The following is an 8407-nucleotide window of genomic DNA, read 5'->3' as shown; positions in this document are numbered from 1 at the left end:
TTTATTAGCAATGTGAAGATAACCATACTTAACCCCTACCTACTTAATGCAGACATGAAAATATACAAAGTAATACTAGCTTCATGAATATTCCTAGAAAGTAATGCAGGACAATATCATTCATAATTGTGAGGATTATTGCTCAGGGCACGTCCTCATTCACCGTGTATTTGGTACAAGGATGAGGAAGCAGGTGAAGAGTCTCTGCCTCCAGCAATGGTCTCAGAGGTAGGCAACCCCTCTTCCATCACCTTTCATCCCCTCAGAAATAGAGTAGGTGTGGAGAGCACAACAAGCTGGAAAATCCCTGAGCTGCAAATCCCTTAGAAATAATTTAGTTCCCTTGAAGCAAGTAAAACCCACCTTGAAAAGAAAACTGTAATTGTACGCTTTAAATGAGTGAATTTTATAGTATGTGAACGATAACTGAAGAAAACAGGTTTTTAAAAAATGTGTATGTGTCTTGAAACCTAGAGGGCCCAGCTTCTCCAGAATACCAGTTCCATCTCCCTATCCCATATTAGTGGAGATCCTTCCAAAATGAAAAAGTTAGAATGGCTATAGCCCAAATATCCCTAAAGAGAGGGATACAATGATCAAAGGTGATGGTGGAGTTATACAGAGAAGATAGGATTTAACAAATGAATATGATTGCTGAATCATTAAATTAATATCTCTTTTAGTCTCCAGTACCTTAGAGCAGCTAGAAGTAAAAACCTAAAATTGTGGCATCATAATCCATGTCAAACTCTGAAATATATTCTACAACTAATTGTGGTGCTGTGCTTTGAAATTTATTGTTTTTTTGTATATATGTTATTTTTCACAAAAAAGAAAGAAAAAAAGTCGATTGTGGTGATAAAAAATAAAAGTGTGTGTATTTATGTAGATGTCTGTTCCTTTGGCCCATCCCTAAACTTAGTGACAAACCCAGTTCACCAGCCCTGTTCTTATTCCTCTGTGGTCTTTGATGGACTGTGAAATATGGTGGTGGTGTCCAGACCAGGACCTCAGATGGTTTCTATTTTTCTTAAGAGCTAATGGCAGATGATGGAGAAAAGTTCTTTAGGCTTTTCTCTTTTCAGATGGCATTAACTTTATAGGGGTTCTGAGAAAGTTTCTTTGTCTTATCAAATGTTCCTTTCCACACTCTTTCCCAACTTAATTTCTTACCCAGGTCCTAGCTGTGATTTCTGACATTTCATCCTGGAGAACCATTCCTTGAGCTCAGTGGCTCAACTGGGAGTTCTTTAGGGGGCATTTGGTAATGAGAGGAGACATTTTAAATTGCTCCAATTAATATGACGAGGAATATCCTATAGAACAAGGAATGGTCCTACTCAAAATGCCAGCAGAGCATGTGGCAAGAGACACTAATGCTGTCTAGCTTAAGAGTTTCGTTCCTTTCACATTGCCATTGTCAGAAGTTACTATAAGTTCTAGATCCTTTTCTTGGAACAAGTTTTGATATATAGACTGGTAAAAGTGTTAGAAAGAGCATGTATATATGGATATTCTGGAGATGATGCTCTCTTAGGGGCAAAGGAAATGGGAAAGGAAGACTGTAAGATTGAGCCAACAGCAATTTCCATCTCCCTGCTCTCTTGTCTCCTTTCAGTAACAAGGCTGGAAAAGCCATTTATTTATTTCCCCAACTTTCCATGTAGAGGAGTGGCCATGTCACGAAAATGCTGACCAATGATATGTAAGTAAAAGCCAGTTAGGGACTTCTGGTAAAGTTTTGCTTTACTGGTAAAAGAGATGGTTGATACCCCATTCCCTTCTTCCTGCCCTGAGTATAGCCACAGAACAAAGGGCTTCATTTAAATCATGCAGAGGAAAAGCTAATACATTTAATATCGTGAAGAGGAGAGTGCTGGTTTGAGGCTGTGTTCTTTTTCCTAGTCCAGTCTTGTGGAGGCAGACTTGTTGTAGGATGGGGTCTTTTTGATTAAGTTGCTTCAATAGAGATGTGACCTACCCAAGTGTGGTAGATGTGTCTCTACTCATTTGAGGTGGGTCTTAATCTGCTTACTGGAGTCCTTTAAGGGGCAACCATTTTGGAAACATCTCAGAGCTGACATAGAGACATTTAGAGATGCAGATATAAAATGCCCAGCTGGGGAAACTATTTGAAATGAGAAGCCCAAGGACCAGCAGATGCCAGCCACATGCCTTTCTGGATTGTCCTTTCTTGAGTCAAGGTATCTTTCTCTGGATGCCTTATTTTGGACATTTTTATGGACTTAAAACTGTAAACTTGTAACTTAATAAGTCCCCTTTATTAAAACCCAACTCATTTCTTGTATATTGCACTTTCAGCAGCTTTAGCAAACTAAAAGGTGATAAAAGCTACCTGGGCTGTCAGCACATAGCACTCGAACAACCACTGCCCTGGCCTTGTGTGAGGTAAAAAACAACAATGATCCCTCTTTATTAGTTTAAGCCAGTGGATTAGTCTTTTTCTTACTTGTAGCTGAACACAGTCCTAACAATACAGAATTCAAAGAGGAAACTGCATACTGATGAATAGGTTTGCTTATTCTTTCCTTCTTAGTTTACCCTATCCTATGCCCCAAAGAGTAGCCAAACCCAACAGGACACTCATTCAACTAATTCAATGTTTATTAGAAGCTGTTGCCTGAAATACAATATAAAAGATATAAAAATGGATAAGATATAGTCCCTACCTTGATGAGCTTCAATTTAGTGAGACAAATAAATGAGACAAATAATTTTACTAAACTATTCTGACCTAGTCTACAATAAGAGCTTTATAATAATCAATTTGGAAAGTATAGAAAATGGTTTAGAAGTGGGAGAGATTGGGGACAGGGAGGACAGATCCCCGCTCCCTCAAGCTGAGCACTTTCCACAGCCAAGTCACACCCAGGAGATGCCATTACTTGGTCCCTGAACATTTGCTGTAAGGCAGAGCTTCTGAGTTAAAATGGACACTCTCCTTTTATTTGAACAATTGGCCTTTCAACTGTTTTCTCACATTCTCATGACCTTCGCTTGCTGAAATCTTCCATTTTCATACCAAAAATTAATTAAGCAAAGAAATAAGCAAACAAAAATCAGTTAAGGACACAGCTCTGGCCGGGTGCTGATGTGCAGAGTTTGGCCACATGGGAATGGTGCTCAAGTGTTAGCTTCTAAATGCAGCTGGAGTCAGGGAGTTTCCTGCTGTCCACAGCAGGTGAAACTAGTTTCTGCATGTTTACAGACTGCATAGGAACTCCTGGAGGGGAAATCCTCTGAGCTCAGCCAAGAAATTGGGATATCTAAAGAGAAAGTCTTAGACACTCTAGAAATTATAAGAAGAGAATGTCTCTTAAATATATCAAGACATGCTGGTATATCTGAGTCAGGCTAGTAGTGTTACCGCACTGGAAATTCTTTAGCAGGAGAATACCCCAGGCTTCATAATCTCCTTCTGTTCAGCACTAGATAGTATTCTTGGGGGTGGAGTAAGCTTAACCAAAACAACAGAAATCTGTGGTGCACCTGATGTTGGAAAATACAATTATGTATGCAATTGGCAATAGATGTAAAAGATACCAGAATGTTTTGGAGTGGGAGGCATAGCAGTTTTTATTGATACAAAGGGAAGTTTTATGGTTGAAAAGAGTGATAGACCTTGCTACTGCCTGCAATTAGCTCCTTCATCTTATAGTAGGAACACATGGGAGAGGAGCATCAAAAAATTTTGAAGAATTTCACTCTTGAAAATATTCTTTCCCATATTTATTATCTTCATTGTCATGATTACACAAAATTTTTGGCACAAGTTTATCTCCTTCCAGACTTCTTTTTACAACACTCAAAGCTTCAAATAGTGATAGTGGATGCTATTGTTTTATTTTTCATTGTGATCTAGATGACCTATCACTTTGTACTCAGTTACTAAGTGACCTAGCCCAGCAAATGATCAGTCTTGCAAATAACCACAGATTAATTATAATTTTAACCAATCAAATAACCACAAAGTTTGATAGAGATCAGACCTCACTGGTGCCTGCTTTAGAGGAAAGTTGGGGACATGCTGCTACTATATGGTTAATCTTTCACTGGGACCAAAAGCAGAGTCTAGAGGATTTAGAGATGCTGTTGTTGCTACTGCCAATAGAAGCTTCCTTGAATTCCCAGAAATGGTCATAAGGGTCACAAGAACAGTGATCTAAAGACTGATCTCAAAGTATGCAAATGTATTCATGCCTGCAGATTCAATGTGTTCAAGTAGTAGACTTGTTACTTTAAAATATAAACATCTACTATGGCATAAGTGAATCAGAAATAGACTGAAGAGAATGGGAAAAATAATTAAGGAATATGATTCTCTGAAAAAGTTCTTTTAAAGCACCATTCTACAATTATATTTAGTTTTGTTTTCATTTTCTATAACGTTCAGTAGAGATGATACAGGTATGGTGTTTCACAAATTTGGAAAACTGATCATGTGACCAGTCTGAGTTTATCATTCAGAACACTCCCCACTGCTTTCTTTGAAAATTGTCTAGAAAATCTTTTGTTCTCTGTTTTAAAGTGACTTTGATAATCTTAAAAGTGACAGATGTTATTGTTTTAAGGAAGTAGTATCATGAGTCAGTATATCATCATATTCAGTCTTATGAGTAAGATAAAACTTTTAACTGACCAAACTGATTTTAGTACGCTGTATCCTAAAATCTAAGCCACTTGTTAAACTTTCTGTTCTCATTTGCAAGCTGCTGGGATGCAATATACCAGAAATGGAATGGCTTTTAAAAAGAGGAATTTAATAAGTTGCTAGTTTACAGTTCTAAGGCTGAGAAAATTTCTCAGTTAAAACAAGTCTATAGAAATGTCCAATCTAAGGCATCCAGGGAAAGACACCTTGCTTCTCTCAAGTGGGAGGGCACATGGCAAACAGGGCGTCACCTGCTAGCTTTCCCTCCTGGTTTTCTGTTTCATGAAGCTCCCTGGGAGGCATTTTCCTTCTTCATCTCCAAAGGTCACTGCCTGGTAGATTCTGCTTTGTGGTGTTACAGCATTCTCTGTTCTCTCTGAATCTCTCATTCTCCAAAATGTTTCCTCTTTTATAGGACTCCAGAAATTAATCTAGACCCACCTAAATGGGTGGAGACATGTCGTCACCTAATATAGTTTAACAACCACTCTTGATTAAGTACCATCTCCAGGGAGATGATCTAATTGCAGTTTCAAACATACAATGCTGAATAGGGATTAGAAGAAGTGTGCCTTTACAAAATGAGATTAGGATTAAAACATGGCTTTTCTAGGGTACATACATCATTTCAAACCAGTACACTTTCTATGTGTGTTTTATAATGTTGAAGAAAGGACTTTGGAGCTATTATCTCATGCAGAAATTGTCTGAAACATATATCTTCCAGAATAGTTGATAAACTCACAATTATTTATTTCTACGTTATTAAAACCTAGTAGATCCATTCTAAAATTCTTGTGTTTAGGTTTTTCCTTTGAATAAATTTAACTCTATTTGAAAAAATTAAAAGTTTTAATTCTTGAGTGTTTTGAAAAATCATCTGAAGATATTTTGGCACCTGGTTATTCTAAGTACTCTCAATTCATTAACAAAATTTACTTTGATTCCCGGTGGAAGAAAATTATTCAAATAATTGAATATTACGTACTGTGACAACCACATTTCCCATATTTTAGTGACAGTTTATAAAATTTCTTCAGCATAACTAGTCTGCAATTGATTACATAGTGTAACCATAGTAAACCAGGGTTACGAGAGTGAAAGGGGGCACTGTTGACAGTTATGCCAGGATGATGGATGTAACCTGGAACTGCTCAAAGTACATCAGAGTATGGTCATGCTAATTATATAAGACTAATTTCAAATGACTACTTTAATGTAAGACAACTGATTGCAACTATTTTACTTTTGAAGGCTTTAAAGCATATATTATTATATCGATGCAGTCATTTTAAAAATTACCTATCATTTTATATCCCAGATGCTCCAATCATAAAATTAAGAGTTGTGAGGAAATTGTATGTAATAAATAACACTGTTACCATGCATCAGATAATGTAGGCTCTCTTTTGAAAGCATCATAATACTGTACTTTAAAAGAACTATAGGGTCCTGATTATAGCCAAAGCCAAGTGTGTTTCTTTCTGTTTGCAATTTTTAAAAAAATAAAATTTTATGTCACAGCCTTTTCAAATTCTTACCATTGCTCAAAAGGTATTTATTTTTTAGTTATAAAATATTTCACATTTATTATAGGAACATTAAAAATATGTTTATATATGCTCACATACATCTTAAAAAACCAAATTATTTTATTTTGTATCTTCATGTTTTCTACATCATTAAATGTTTCTATGACTGCTTAAAAATAGTTGATTAAGCTTCTGTGGTTAATGGAAGGAAGTGTTGCTTAGTGAACTGGAGTTCATACTTAGTGTACAGGAGTTTGAATCCTGGCTCTGCCACTTACTCATGTAGACTTGGACTTTGGTTAATGTTTCAGTTTGCAAAAGCTACTGCAATGCAGTATAACAGAAATGGAATAGCTTTTAAAAAGGGAATTTATTAGGTTGCACGTTTACAGTTCTATTGCCATGAAAATGTCCAAATTACAGTTTTATGGCCATTAAAATGTCCAGAGAAAGATATCTTAATGCCAGAGAAAGGGCTGATGAAGTTTGGGGTTTCTCTCTCAGCTGGGAGGGCACAAAGCAATGTCTGCTAGCTTTCTCTTCTCATTTCATAAAGCTTCCCTGGGGGCATTTTTCTTTTGCTCCAAAGACTGTGTAGGCTTGTTGGCTTTCTTGGCTCTCTCCAAAATGCTTTCCTCTTAAAGGGCTCCAGTAGGCAACCCCACCTTGAATGGGTGGAAACACATCTCCATGGAAATAATCAAAAAGATCCCACCCAGCTATGTTGGATAAGGATTAAGGGACATGGCTTTTCCGGGGTACATGACAGAAATAAGCACAAATAAGCTACCAAACATCTCTTTGCCTTAGTTCCATGATCTGTAAAATGTGGATAAAATTAATACTGAATCCATAGCATTGTTGAAATGATTAAATGCAATAGTATATGTAAACCAATAGGAGAAGTGCTGGCATACAGTAAGTGATCCACAAATATTAACTACTATATGCATAGCATTGGGCGAGGCCATTGGACATGCAAAGAGGGAGCTAAAGAATTTGGGGGGCATAATCTTGTCACTTAAGGGTTTAACAATACCAGAGAAGGAGTGTAAAGAGGGCAATTCCGTTTGTTGAGGTTACCAGGAAGAAGGGGTAAAATTGAGATAAGCTTAATTTGGCAACTTTAAAATGCAAGTACCTGGGTCTGTATGTACCACAAAAATCTACATGGTGATTCTTTTTTTCTTTTTTTTTTTATAAGATGGCTTCACTATCCAACTCTCCAGCCATATAATATAATGTAGACTGCAGGGAGTTGATTTGCCTTTCCCTTCCACAAGACATCACAATGTTGTATTATATAGAGGGCATCATGCTAAATAGAGCTAGTGTGCAAGATGTAGCAACCACTGTAGACTCTTTTTTTTTTAATTTAAAAAATTTTTTTTAAGTACCAGAAAGCACCAAACACAAACATTCTTATTTTGATCATTCTGTTCTACATATATAATCAGTAATTCACAATATCATCACATGGTTGCATATTCACCATCATGATCATTTCTTGGAACATTTGCATCTATTCAGAAAAAGAAATAAAAAGAAAACAGAAAAAAATTCGTATATACATACCATACCCCTTACCCCTCCCTTTCTTTGATCACTAGCATTTCAAACTAAATTTATTTTAATATTTGTTCCCCCTATTATAGAATGACTCTCAGCTCATTCTAGGGTTCTTCTCAATCCCTTGATGCTAAGTCTCAGCTCATTCTAGGATTTCTGTCCCACATTGCCAGGAAGGTCCACACCCCTGGGAGTCATGTCCCACGTAGACAGGGGGAAGGTGGTGAGTTTGCTTGTTGCATTGGCTGGAGAGAGAGGCCACATCTGAGCAACAAAAGAGGTTCTCTTGGGGGCATGGTGATTCTTAATGCACACACACACACACACACACACATACATACAAACTCTCTTCTCTGCCAATGTGAAGCGATGAGTGAGGCTGCTGTAAGGACCAAATAATTTTCCCAAGGCAGCGGAATGGTGAGCTCTGGACATAGACCCTCTGAACAAGACAGAGTAGGTTCCACCTGCCTCTTGGGACAGGGAAAGAGATGTGATTCAGTGTGTTTCCCACATTGTTCAAATAGGATTTGCTGTAGTTTATGCACAATACAATAGGATAAAAAAAATAATAGGGGAAATTTTAGGGTAAAGTGAAAGAAGTAAGAGTAGGAAATTAAGATTCAGCCTGGGT

At 37.1% G+C, this 8407-nt stretch overlaps 1 pseudogene; it reads left to right on the top strand.

Moving 5' to 3' along the window:
• The first annotated feature begins 3112 nt into the window (after positions 1–3112).
• LOC143675745 (DNA repair protein RAD51 homolog 3 pseudogene) lies at positions 3113–4164 on the top strand (annotated as a pseudogene).
• The last annotated feature ends 4243 nt before the right edge of the window (positions 4165–8407 follow it).

This window comes from Tamandua tetradactyla, chromosome 3, assembly GCF_023851605.1.
Source record: "Tamandua tetradactyla isolate mTamTet1 chromosome 3, mTamTet1.pri, whole genome shotgun sequence".
In the NCBI taxonomy this organism is placed as follows: domain Eukaryota; kingdom Metazoa; phylum Chordata; class Mammalia; order Pilosa; family Myrmecophagidae; genus Tamandua; species Tamandua tetradactyla.
This window is presented reverse-complemented; position numbering and strand designations above follow the sequence as displayed.